Genomic DNA, 14,387 nt, shown 5'->3' with positions numbered 1-14,387 from the left:
GTTAGAAGGCACCAAATGCTGGGGAGGTGTATGTGAGAATTTATTTCTGTGTTGAAAGTGTGCAGCAGGTTTTCTGGGGTAAATAGCAGTGTGAGAAGGGATGTGTGTATGTGCTAACATCTGTCTGAAGTGCTGGGATGTTTTATATTCCACATAGTGGCATGTGTAATTTTGTCAGCATGATGGAGCTGAGGTGGGGTTGTCAGGGATGGGGCTGCATGTGCTTTTTGCCTGTGTTGCCTTCTCTGTCACCTTTGCTTGAACCTGGGGGGATTTGCAGAAGGGAGACTGTAGAGATGTTGTTTATGGGGTGTGTTCTTTGTGTTCTTTATGTAGGTGCTAAGTGTGATGGCTGGGTTGTGTGCCTGGGCTGGGGGAAGATTGCTGGTTGTTATTAATGTGTTTTGTGTTTGGTACTGTACCAGAGCACTAGTTGTGTGAACATTTTGTATTTGTAGTTGTGTGGGCAGTGAATGGGAGGCAGTGCTTCATGCTAAATTACAATATACCTGTAATTCAGTACAGCTAAATGAAACAGATTATGTAGGAAATGAACACTCAAGTGGAATTGCCTGTTATAATGCTATATGTGCATGACATCACAGATGCAACACATTATCAATACACATTTTTTTGATTTTCCTTTAATCTGTATCAGTTGTGCATCGTTATATATGCTGCTTGTTGTATAGGGAGGGGAAATGTACGTTCTTCAGCTCGTTTAGTTTTTGTCTCATGGTAACATTTCCAGGATGGCTTTCCAGATTGCCTTGTCCTGCCTGCGCCCTGGTGTGCTCTGCAGCAGCGTGAGATATAGTGTGTGGAGTGTACTACAGTGGGAGCAAAGCAGATGGTGTGCTGCAGCAAGCAGAATTGATCACCATTATACAGAGATCACTGTATAGCAGCGTGATGTATTTTGGCAACAGCTATATACATTACAAGATGCTGCTACCACTATCTGAGTCCAGTGGAAGGTGATACCATTATACTGGGGTAGGGAAATGATAACAGATAACTTACTTGTTATTTTCCTTCCTCAAGAAATAATGGATCATCCCTACCATCTAGATTTTGAAAGCTATGTCCTCATAACCCTATTCTCTTCAGACAAATGTGACTACTGACTGGGCGCGTTTGACCGCGTGCCCTGATTTTAGGATGTGCTGCAGTTTCGTTGCTGGTAGACAGGGTGACGTATTGGGCTGCTCTGGCCAGACAAATATGACTGTAGCAGTTCCTGAGGGACTGAGAGCAGGAGAAGGAGACAGCCAAGCATTGGTGGCAGGGTGGTGGCAGCAGACAGACACCTGTACTTCACATCTTGCCCTTACGGGAGAATCAAGTGCTCCCTTTCACTTGTGCCAGAGTCTGTCCTTGTGATTATGAAATGCCAGCAAAATTGCCTTATCTGCTGCTTTTTCTCTTAGACATGCCATGGTTTCTGAAACCTATATTCCTGCAAAAGTGATTGTTATTCAGAAATAGTTTCTCATCTTGTGACAGATTATGCTCAGAGAGATCCTGCCAGTGGGAGCTGGTTGCAGCAGTAGGGGCAACGCTATGGTGGTTTTAACCTTTCTACAGATGTGGAATAAATCCCATTTTTTGTATCCTGATGATGAAAGGGTCTTTATGCTAATTTGTTGTATTTAAACAGGGAGCTATTTTGGCCAGAGAAATGTCAGGTAATTTTCCATTTTTTAATAACTCCGGCAGCAGGAGAATTCTTAAGCTTTGCTTTCTCAGTAACCTTCTCTGGATAGCAGTCTGAGCAGATGACCAGCACCTTTTAAGGTGTGAACCAGCCAGACTTATTTTACTATCCATTATCTTGAATAAACACAGTCATTTTTTGTTGTTCTTATTGATCCAACTTTGATCCTTCTGCCCACATAAGCATGCAGGGTTCTGCCATTCAAGGTGGTCATTTGGAACAGGAGATTTTTCCAGGTGTGTTTTGTCAAGGGCACTGTTCTTTCCTTTTTCTACTGTTCCTCCTTCCCCAGGGAGGAGGAGCAAGGTGGATGGAGAGCTGCCAGGTGGTATGTCAGCAGCAGAAGCATTTTTATCTTGGAAGGCCTTCCAGTTGCATTCAGGTATAGAAGTGTTTTCTGATAATAAGCCTGGTAAGGGTTAGTCTTAAACACTGTACCAGGTGTTGAGAATCATAGACATGTCCTCTAAGGGTGATCACCTGCTTCTCTGCATAGTTCATCTGAAGCACCAATGTGGCCCTCACCATTTTACTGTGCAGGCACCTGGCATCACCTGTGAGGGAGGGAAGTTGTATTCTTACAGTGGAATTTTGGGGTTAGATCCACAATGCTGACTGTTTTGGCACCTGTCTTTTGTAGATCTTGGTCCCTGTGTGGAGTTTTCAGCCCACAGGGAAGGACATGATATCCTCCTGTGTGGGTGGAGGGAGAATTAGAGAGAGATTGTGTCACTTGGATCAATTCTCTCAGTTCTGGAAGTATTGCGAGGAGTTGCTTTTAATCCCATTGCATTTCCCCCTTCCATCGTGACATATATATATATATATATATATATACACTTCCACTTTGATTTTGTTTGCCCTTTTCCCTGTGCTAGTTGACTGATTATTCTGGAGAAGAGGCTGTGTCTGGTGCGTTGACCAGAATGTAAGGACACTAGACCATGTTCTAATGCTGTTTTAGCATGTTTCAAGCCACTTACATACTTCATGAGCTTTTTGGGTGCCAGGTAGTACCTTTCTCGAGCCTGATTCTTCAGAGAACATGAGCACTGCAGGTGGTATTTATTAAAGCACCAAATTTTAAAAAACTGCTAAAAATCAGGATGTCCCACTTACAAATGTGGTATCAGTGAAAACTTCTAAATGCTTTGCTAATTTTTTTGTTGCTCTTAATACGGTTTTACATGTGTAAACTGGATTTTATACTAACTAGAAGTTTTGTGCCTTAAGGCCATATATGGGCAATGTGTTATTTAAAATGCTGTGCAATTTATAAAAAGCATTCTTTGGAGTATTTCAGAGGCACTTTCCAAAGAAAGGTCTGAGGGTTTTAGCGTCAAGCCCATTGTAAATGCTACTCGGAAATCTTAGGTCGATGAATCATGGCAGTATCATTCCTATTTTATTGTTACTGATATACACACTCCACTAATTTTTCCATATTAAAATCCCTGTGTTGTGCACAACATTATCCGACTGTTGCACTGGTGCTTATTTTGTCTAATTTGAAAACACCGCCAATAAATTGAAGCCATATTTAGAGAGCGTTGTTTTGGAAATATTTAACTTTGTTACCAGAGAAACTTCCGTCAAGTGGATGGCCAAGATAGTGATCTCTCATCTACAAACTGGTATTTATTAGTGATTCTGAAAAAGTCGAATGTATTTGGCTACTAAATTTGCATTAGTTATTTAAGACAGAAGTCATTGCCAGTTAGGAGTCAGTGGCCGTGGTGTAATTGTTCGTGCAGATGCAAGGAGGAAGATGCTGTTCCAGGAATGCAGTCTGTTGCCATGTTATTGGGAATGCCAATGAAGGAGATCATGGATTTAATTAGTGTTTATTGCTGCTATGTTGTATTCTCAAGCTTCTTGATTTTCTTTCTCTGGAAGACCAAAAAAGTAATCACCGTACCTTCAGTACCTGAAGCAGCCCGAAAGGCACTGGGCCCTTGTTAAGTGGTTGATCCCACCCTTCCACTAAAACACTTCAAGTTAACAGACTGTTTAACCTGGTATTAAAGTATGTGTATTCAGCAATTACTTGTAACTGTGCTTAGTGTTTGGCAGGGAGGGGTTGGGGTAGGACTTGTTATTTCTTTGCAAACTTCTTTGCAAACTTGTTTGCAATATTCATTTGCTGAAAACTGGGAGTTCCCCTCTCCTGGTGGACATGGCAGACAGGTGTTCACTGGGTGTTACATTTTCACTCACTTTTCTCTTTCTCTACACTAAGCAAACCTAGTTCTTTTACAGGATTTCTAGAACTCTTACAGCTCTTCATGTTACCTACTGAACTCTTTGGTTACGTATCATTGTCTGAAATAAAGCTCCCTTGCTCAGCTAGATTTTTCTTCATGTTGCTTTCCCAATTTGTGAAGATCTTGTTGAGTTGGGCAGCATAGATCTGGGGCAGTCTAAGTTTGGGGTGTTCTAGATCTCCCTATTTTCCAATCTTACACTAGCTTTTTCTTCTAGTGATTTAGTTCTTCTTTCCTAATTTGTGAAGATCATCTACATCTGGGGTGTGCTCCAAAAACATTTGCAATACCTATGGAGATTGAAAATGTCCCTATTTTTTTCTCCACTACGCATTCTGTAGTCCAAGTAATGACGAGGCTGTGGAATGGAATTGGCAGAGAAGCTCCATTCCAGCTCTCTGCAAAAAAATCTACTGGATAGGCATTCCCAGGTTGACAACATGCTGCTGACACATTTCAGGGAGTTTTTCAGTCAGCTGTGTGCTGCTCTCAAGCTGATTAATTAATGGGTTCCTCCAGTATTTTTCCACACTTCAAATTTAGGCTCACATCAACTGTTTGATGAGCCACACGTGACTTGAGATCTGTTGGCTGTAAGGTTTCCTTCTCTGCCTCAATCCCCCTGTTCCCATGCCATTAGTAATCCAAATGAAGCCATATAGTTCAGATATTAGTAATTACTTTTCTATATTTTAATTAACTTCTCCGTGTCACTGTCTTGCTAATGTGAAGCTTCATAGAGAGAGAGATTAATAGGGCATATTGCAGAGAAATTGTGCCTTCCTTTCTCACATGCATTGGCCATTTTTGTGTGTGATGCTGGGCTTCACAGCTTGACTACCAAACCATCTTGAGAAGGGACAGGAATCAAGCAAATCTTTATCTGGAGCCAGTTTAAAGTCAGATGAACATTGATTGGTTTCAATGCCATCATGTGAGCTGCCTCAGTGGTGTGAAATTTGGTCTCGCTGGTGCTGCTGCTGCTGCTGAGATAATTATAAAAGAAATGATGAGAAATGTGGTCAGTCACACCGATAACTTTAACAGAAAAGATGGCTTTTTGCAATGTTGAAAGAAATCAAATGAGATTGCATCCTTTGTGAACAAAGGATTAATTTCACTGAAATGTTGAGAGAGGCTAAGAAAAACTATGGATTCAGGCTATCAAAATATATATAAGCACAAAAGAAATTTGAAATTAGTATTAATGATCTTGTTTATATGATTATAGTTAAGTACCCAAGTACATTCCTACAAAAAAGCCCTTGCTGTATTTTCCTTTCTGATGGATTTTTTTTTTGACACACCATATGCAATCTGAGGCTATTAAGTAGCCAAATTCTTCTTCTATTTATGATTACAGTGGTTTTGATGTATTTATAGATACATACTGGTAAATATTAAATTGTTGGGGGATTGCTCCAGATGAAATGTTACCAGATAGAAAACAATTTCGAAGTTGTTTTATTGTGATTATTAGGATGGGCTTTTCAGTGATCTGTCTTTTCATATGAAGAGCTCCCCTTTCTAATGCCCTGCATTTGAACAAAAGGTATAAGATTGTGCCATAAATTCAGAAGGTTCTTTAATCATTGGGTTTTCATTTAGAATATGCCAAGGGTCACTTGGACTCAAAGTTCCATTGGAACATGGAAGATTTTTTTTCCCTCTGATTTCAGTCTAATTGTGACAGTTCTTGAATAAAAGAGCATTTGCTCACTGTGTGCTGTTCCTTCCCAAGTTCAGTACCTTTACTGTAGAATTGCCCAAGATGGGATCTCCAAGGATATTTCTACTTGAACTAATAATGCTGCTGTTGAATTCAGTCAAGTTTTTATGGTCTATGGTAGTGTTTTTGAAACACTCATTTAATATGTCCTTTTTTCCTGCTTCTGGTTTATTTATTTGTTATTTCTCTGATCTCTTCTAGTAGGGTATATATAAATATTTTTATATATACACATATTATTTATTTACACAAACACACATATATCAAAGGGGCTTCCAAATTTTAATATACTTAACCTAAGAGCACTCCTTAGAGGTTGGGATATTGTTCTTATTTTATAAATGGATGGCTGAGGCACAAAGAAACTTACCCAAGGTCAGAAGGTCTGCAATGCTACAGAAAATTACAAGCTAGTCCCCTGATATTAGATTATCTTTCTCCTTTGCTGCTATTAGTTAACAGTTCAAAATGGTTATGCATATGGTGTCCATGTGTTCTCCTTCTGTCCTTGAAACTGTTAGTTTACTCCATAAAGCTGAATCTCCTTAGGGAACAGGCTCCCTTTTTTTGTCCCTGTTGTAGCAAGTAAGTTTTATCACCTTCTGCTGTGACACTTGATGTACAGTGACACCCAAGAGAGAGGTATAGGGGTATTAGTAGAGGAGAATAACGGGTATTGATTTTAAAAGCTCCTGGCACTGAACTTGAGCTTTAGTTCTCAAAAAGATAAAAAAAATAAATCAAATTTTGAAGAGGTCTGATAAACAAATCATGAACCTTTCCCAAGTTTCAATTATTTGAGAAGTACCCGAAAGAAATAAAATTATGAGACCTACACCACTGGTGCTCTTTTTGCCTATCCAGAGGATATCAGAAAAGAAAGCCTTTATTTATTGAGATAGAAAGGGTGGATTCAGTTCTTGATTTTGGAAATTCAGGGTTGGTGTTGGCTGGTTTTAATTTCCTGTGAAGAGTCCTTCGAGAAACATCATCTACTCTGTAATTTTGTTTTCCAGATTGTCTCACCACTAGATTTAAATGTCTGAATAATTTGTGGATTATTTATAGTTAATTTGTAATTAACTGTAGATTAATTTCTAGACTATTTTAATGCTTCAAGCCTACAAGTCCCCTTTTCCTACCAAAGCAGGAGAAAATAAGGGTCTACTGAAATCAATAATTATTTTGTTTGAACTTTCCAAATTTGCAACAGAATAAATATTTTAAATGCTGTTTAAGAAGATACAGTTATGAATAAAGCGATAGCTGGGCCTTTAATGAAAGGATGCTTTTTGCTTATTTAAGATTTGGGGCTAAACCTTCTACTTTTATTCTAGTATCAATCAAGAGATGCTCTTAAAATTTTAACCCATTGCTCTATTTTTTCCTTGCAACAAACCATAGAATTTCATTCTCCTGAGAAATTCACCTGGCTAAAAATACCCTGCTTTAATATTATTTTTAGATACCTCTCTATTTGAAGTATATAAATGGTTAGTTATTATGTGTATTATTAGACATGAACTGTTGGTACATTTTGTAACAGGAAGCTGCTGGTTTTCCATTCACCAAGAACTGGAATTCAGTCAAACACTTGGCACTTAGTTGTATGCCTCTAATTTTATCTGTAAATTGTTTTTTTCTGAAATAGTTTGTGGAAACAGTCTCAGTTTCTTCAGTTTTGCAAAGCATAGGCATGGAAATAACTGCTAAAACTTTAAAAAATAAACCACGTATTAAAATAAATGAGAAAACAGGTCACTTCTTATTTTGAAACAGGCTGAGATCTGAAGTTTTATTCTGATTCAATCTTTTTTTTTGCCTCTTGAAAGTATTTTTAGGTGTGTTATACTTGGATTATTTTTCATTTTAATTTTGGGTTATTTTCGAACTGGAAGCAATGTGTGGGAAAACAATGCTTGAAGGGAAAAAATATCCAACTTCTGTATTTGAAAATACACTTTTACCAGGACTCTTTCCCCCATGCGTGTTCAGTTTTGGACTGTCATATCATCATATCTTCACAGTGTCCTGTTTACTTGCTTTTTAGCCTGTGTTCATCCCTTGTCTTGAAGGTTTCCTTAGTCCTTTTCCTCATGTGGTTTTTTTTTTCTCTGCAGCAATGGCTACAAGTTGCCTTATCCTCTCTTTCACAGTTGGAAAGAGTCCCTAACTGTCCGTATTTTACCTGTTCTGTCACTAACATCGATCCATTTCTTCTATCCTTCTTGTAATGACCAGCATGGTATAACCCCAAAGTGTCTTGTGAGTTCATGTTTACGGTGTAGGTACAGACCGTAGTAAGGCTGATTTGGAGGAGCTAGCAGCTGTAAAGAGGGTTTGTGAGCCACTTCCCAACAGTAATTGTTGGGGTTTTATTTTACACAAGCAAGGAGCAAAACTTATGGGCTGTAAAGACCGAGTAAGTAAGGATTGGCAGGTGTTGGTTTGGTAGCAGTAGTGCTTTGCTTGGCAAGAAAACGTGGTCAGGTCTGTGAAACATCAATTCTTGGGCAGTAAGTTGGTAGATTCATCAGTGTTTTCTTTGAAAGTGGTAATTTCTACCTATTCAAGAATTCTAAATACTTTTAGTCCTTCCTTCAAGCTCTAGGAGCTCACAGGAGTGGAGGACAAAGTGCTTGAGGTGCTGTTCCCTCCCTACCTTGAGAGAGGGAAGGTTGGGTACTAAGGCATGGTGGTCCCAGAGGCCCATAATGAGGTGAGTCTTCCCTGACAGGATTGCTCATCTTCTACTGGAAATGCTGACCAGAAACTATTACATTGTATTTTTTTGCCATCTATTAATTTTATATACTTGTCCATTGGCAGAACAAAATTAATACCTTAGTAGGATTTCATGTTGCTGATGTAGCTTCATCCATGTTATGGTGAACATGGATACTGAGATTTTGTTATATTTGTATATGTTGTAACAAATATTTAGAAGCATATTCCTTTTATTTTAGCCATCTCCACTTGAGCCATGTCCACTGTTAGAGAGTACAGGTAACTTTAGTACCGAAAAGCTAACTGCTGCTTTTGTACAAGTATTTTCAAAAGATTAACAGCTGTCTTTCCACGTCACATCTATTTTGGCTGTTTCTCAGGTTATGACGTTAATTATCAGGAAGTCATTTCCAATCAACTTGTACAAGGGCTCTAACAAATTTGCTTCCTCCGGCAGATAGACAGCTGTGAGGCACAGTGTTGTATGATCCAGCGGATACAAAGATCGGTGTCGTGTCTTTTGGAGTCAGAAGTCATTCTTAAGTCAATATAGCATGATACAAAGTTACATTTTCTTCAAGAATTTAAACTTTGAACAGTATCTGTCTGTCGCTGTCGGAAGTTTGAGACTTGGAACAGATGTAGAGGACACACTTGCCTCCACAGAGATCAATGTGCAACTTTGTAGCTGATGGAGACACTAATTAATGGATCAGTCTGGCAAGGCGAATTTGATTCTGTTTTAAATTATTCTTCATTTGCAAGAGTCCTACGGATATTTAAGTCTTCAGAACTAATTTAAAAAATGTCACATGTGTTTTGAGATCAAATGTGCATTGACCATTTGAAGCAACAGCTTAGAAATGGGTTTCTCTCTGCTTGGTCAATAACCACAGGTCAGTCTGCTTCTCAGGACAGCCATATGTATTCCAGACTTGTCTGGGGCTTAACTTGGACAGATTATTTTGGGAAGGAGTATTTTTGGCATTGCTGTGTCTTACTCCTCCGGGATGGACCCTGGAGCACACAGGAGTCTGATCCTCCGTGGTAATTTGCCAGATGGGCACTGCCAAAGAAAGCTGGCAGAAAGGTGCCTGTCCTCTAGTGTGGAGCATCCTGTTTATCCCTACACAGCCTCTCCAGAGGAATTGTATGAATTTGCCTATTTCACTGAACCAAACCACTTTCTGCTTTTCAAGAGGGAAGAGCAGTGGTTGCCTAGGATCCCGTTTCCAAGCAGTCAGAGACCAACTTCCCACACTGCAGCAGCGAAGATTTTCCTTTCTTGCCTGTAAGATGCCTTTTGGCCTTTTCCCTGGTAGGGTTTGGGCCACATGGAGTGATTCTGTGGTGCATATGCAGTGTTGTGCAGTGGGATGTAATGTCCCTGGGTCATGTCCACTGGAGGTTTGGTTGATCAGGTTGGATAGCAAGGCAGCTGTATCTTATTTTTAACACAAGAATTAATTCCACCTTCCCCTTGTTGAGCAGATTACCTCAACAAGGAACCTGAAATAGTAATAATAAAAAAAAGTCTGTGAAGCTCCTACACTTGTTAATAGCAACTTAATTTCTTGGCCACAGCAATGTGAAATAGATAAGATTTAGCCCTCTTTACTGCCTCCTGAACAAATCCTCTCAGATTCAGTAGAAGACAGGTTTGTGTTGATCAAACACAGATTTTCACCTGTTCCCTTCCCAGTCTGAGAAATGTCTGTTAGTGTTAGATGTGATGGTGGGGACTGATGCTACCCTTGGCTTCCTGTTGGCCGCTGTGTCAGTGTTTCTGAGCCAATGACCCTTCAGATCCACTCAGTGTTTATTGTGCAGCATTAAGAGATTTTAAATTTCAGTGTTCCACTGGCAAATAATTTAATTTTAGATAATTTTGCAGTGGTTCTTAGTAGCTTATATAAATGGATTTTCAACAAATAAAAGCCTCAGGCTTTCCATGCACATGGGCACGTTTCAGTCGTGCAAACAATACCTGTGGTGGAAGGAGGCTCTTGTAAACCATCTTGTGAATAGCTGCAGCATCACTCAGAGCAGTTACTCCCCCTCCCTCCTCCTTTCCTCTCTGACAGCAGCTGAAATGGCAGGGCTTGGTTTGGCCAGTACTTTGTGTCATTTACAGCAGTGCTGTTAAATGCTGGGCTGCAATGGATGGGAGCTCAGCTCATTTGCATGATTTAAAATGCCAGCTCGGTTTAATGTAGAGCAGCTGGTATGTACTTAACTCCTTCAGGAGAAAACTTAATACCAGCAGATCGCATTATCCGGGGCTACACAACACTTATTTATTTATTTTTTCGTTCTTTCTCCTCAGTGCTTCCTAGAGCATTTGTAAAGATCGTTTGTCTGTCGCTGGTGAAGAGCTGTGCTCTCTGTTGACATTTCTGTGTCTTACAGAGTTCACAAAGCAAGTACTTGTTGCAACTCCTGAACATCCATTTACACACTGACCTTAGCAGATAGGACTCTAAATTAAGATGTGTCATGATGAAGGATGGCGAGATTAGTTGGAAGAGGGACAGGTGTAGAGGCCTGGATTATGTGGATTACTGCATACTCAATTTCTTAGGGTTAAATTTCAAGGTTGAAAATGGCTAATTCCACAGTTATGGAATTAGGATATGCTGTGCTGTCCCTTCGGGTGCTGTGCCGGCAGCCAGAGTCACCTTGTGAGGGAAGAAGGACTTGGAGGATCAAAGAATTCCTTTGCTCCCCTGTAATAATTAGCATAACCTCAGTGAGAGGATGGAGGGAGCATAATCTTTTAATACCAACCTTTCTCAAAATTGACCTTGTCACGGGCAGATTCAGCTTCCCACAGAGAAACAGATGCGTGGTAGAGTCACTCTTACTGCGTCAGAAATGCTGGCACAGTATCTTATCTCTGCCAAAATTCTCTTGCCTTTCCCTGGGCAATCAGCCTCTTATGCCAAATTGCTCTGGACGTGCCTTTGGTTGAGCTGTGGGATACTGTGTGATGAAGGTGGAATTTACAGATTCAGGCTTCCTTAAGGCACTTACAATGATGTGCCTCTCCCTCTGAACATTTTTTATTCTATCAAGTTTGAGCTGAATTTTCTCATGAAACAACAAGTGGTCACTTTTGAAGACCTTTATTAGTTCCAAGCACAACCCATTAAGCTGGAGATAAAACATATGTTAGGGTCTTTTGACATGAGTAAGTCCTTCAGTGTTCATCTGAGGTTTGAGCATTTCTATTACCCTTTATAAACCTTTGTGTTAGACCATATCATGTGGCTCCTTGGTTGATATCAGTGCTGTGTTTGGTCTATGGGATGGGAAAGTCACATTGTTACAAGAGAAAGGACAAGTCTTCCCTAATGAAAACTGATTGTTGTCTTTTTTTTGTTGTGAAATGAAAACCAGTAAGAAGATGACCTCCTGTAATCTTCTTTCATGAATGTAGACAAAATAAATTGCCCTTGGTGATGGAATATTTCATTCTTTCATCTCGTGTTGTCCATGTGTAAGATCATTAACGTGCCTGCATGCTGTGGAAGATTACAGCCCTGCATTATATAGGCAGATTATTTATGTAGTAGTGTATGTATACCATAACTGGGTTGAACATCTGAATGTTTTTGATGTATAATATTCAAATAATTTCAGCCATTTGAGGAAAAGCCTTACTAAGGGTTATGCTTGAAGGCAGAAAATATAGTTAAGCAATACACATCCATCCTTTTAATAGACAGAAACCATGTTGTGAGGCAGTTTAGGAGGTTCCATTCTAGCAGAGGTAGAGCAGTGTAGTTGTCAGGCACCAGGTCAGAACTTGCAACAAATGATGCAATTTATGTTTATCAAGTCTAACTCCAGGTCTGGAACAGGAGCAAATTAGCCAACTTTTCATTTATGCTGTGTGAGAGCTGCCTGTGAATTAGTAAATCCTCATCAACCATGGCACTTGGGTGTCTTAAGTATTGTTTGTTTTCTTTTTTATAACTATGGGATAAGTTTATTTCTTTTAATGCTTTTCCATTGGTTAATACAAACTTTTCAGGGATCCAGGCTTGACCTCTAATGCTTATTATTTCATTCCTTGCTATTTTCCACCACAGATATTTTTATCTTGCTGTTTTTAGGACTTTTCCAACTGGTCAGAAGGTTAGAAAAGCCAGTTGCACCAGTCTGGACATGCTTTGAAAAAACTTGAAGGATTGAAAAGAGTAGTTTTTACGGCACCTTCATTTTGAGCTCTGCCTTTCTGCCAGGAGGGGTTTCAGTCCTAAAGGGCAGGGAGGATGGGGTGGGGAGTCTGTGAGCCACAGGCCATCGGCATCATTGTCACCTCCTTGTTGCCTGCTGCAGTTTATCACCAGCAACTCCCTTATCTCACAGGTGTTCTGCAGAGATAAATCCATTATAATTCCAAGCAGCTCAGGTAAAGTGATACCTGGAGCCATGAAATCACCTTAAGTAGCTAACTGGAGAACTTCTAAACCTTCATGAGTCAGTGATCTGCTTTTTTCTTATTGATTTTTTTTCTTAAGGCAATACTTTAAGCAAGAGATACTTGATATCAAGTCCTTTCCACTAATGATTTATGGATTTTAAAAAAAACCTGTGAAGATAGAAGTCACATTGTTAGGAGAAAGTTCTCAGCTATAAACAGATATCATTACTTTTGGCTGTGCCTTCTGAAAACAGCAGTTTATCCTTTTATTGCTGAAAATAATTTAAGAAGAAGATAAGAATCAAAGAGCTGTGTACCCTATTTCAAATTATAATGAGGAGTTTGTGGACTGTGGGTTTCCATCTGCACTCCACTTTTCCATGCCATCTGCCCACAAGGAGAAAATATTCAGCCAAGAAAATAGTAGGATGTCCTGCAATTCTGCAGCCACAGAACCACCAGTTACACACGCAGCCTTGTGAGATTGTGAGGAAACCTGAGCCTGTGATAGTACAGCTTTGAAAAGGATAAGGGGAGTGTAAAAAAAGGCCGTTGAGATTTTGGAGGATGGAAAAAGGGGATTTTAAGCCTCATGAATTGCATGATTGACCACTTAGTAGAAGCAAGGAGTCTGCAGAGTGTTAATTTGTCGTATGTAACACAGCTGAGAACGATCTGTGAAGGCTGAGATTATGCTAATTTATGCAGTTCACTTTGCTACTGCAGTTTAAAAATAGCTTCTTTTTTAGAGATCTAGATCTACTGCGGGTTGGCTTTGCATTTAACTCTGCAAATGTTACCAGTTTGAATGCAGAGAAGGCCTTGACCTGAGAAGTCTTTTTATCACAGAATAGTTAAGGTTGGAAGGAACCTCTGGAAATCATCCAGTCCAACCCCGCTGCCAAAGCAAGGTCACCTGGAGCAGGTGACACACGAACAAGTCCAGGTGGGTTTACAATGTCTCCAGAGAGGGAGACTACACCACCTCCTTGGGCAGCTGTTCCAGTTCTTCTTGTCATGCTCTCTGGTAGCAAGCAGTGCTTGCTACTGTTCCTCTTTTTGTAGGGGTCTGTCTGGTTCTACCACATTGCATCACTTCCATTCAAGAGGCTGAAAGGAAAATGTAAGTTCTCTGGCTTAGGAATGGCACAGAAGTGTTAGTGGATGCTGTGAACAGCTGCAGTGTTAGGCCTGAGGCTGAATGCCCAAAAGAATAGTTCAGATTAAAGTGTGTTTGGGGTTTCTTGGCATCTGGGGGTTTTTTGTGGAGATTGACACCTATTGCTCAGGTGCGCAGTGCCCTGGAGTACTAGAGGTATTTGGCTCATCATCCCTCACTCTACATGTCATTGTTTTGGGTGTTTATGGGATGTAGAGAACAAAAAGAGGGGGGGAAACCTCCACTTACTAGTTGTGATTAAAACCAATTTTCAGGTTGTCACGTTTGAACTGAATTTCCAATGAACATGAGTTAAAATGTGAAATAAGAAATGTATTGCAACTGGAGTCAGTGGATAATTT

The 14,387-nt window shown here is 39.9% G+C and overlaps 1 protein-coding gene across 12 annotated transcripts in view; it reads left to right on the top strand.

Annotated features, from left to right (window-relative positions):
* Positions 1–14,387, top strand: part of NAV2 (neuron navigator 2) — a 379,270-nt gene that overhangs the window by 170,180 nt on the left and 194,703 nt on the right. The gene's annotated exons all lie outside the window — the stretch shown is intronic.

This window comes from Manacus vitellinus, unplaced genomic scaffold (genome assembly GCF_001715985.3).
Source record: "Manacus vitellinus isolate BGI_N305 unplaced genomic scaffold, ASM171598v3 scaffold_63_pilon, whole genome shotgun sequence".
Taxonomy (NCBI): domain Eukaryota; kingdom Metazoa; phylum Chordata; class Aves; order Passeriformes; family Pipridae; genus Manacus; species Manacus vitellinus.
This window is presented reverse-complemented; position numbering and strand designations above follow the sequence as displayed.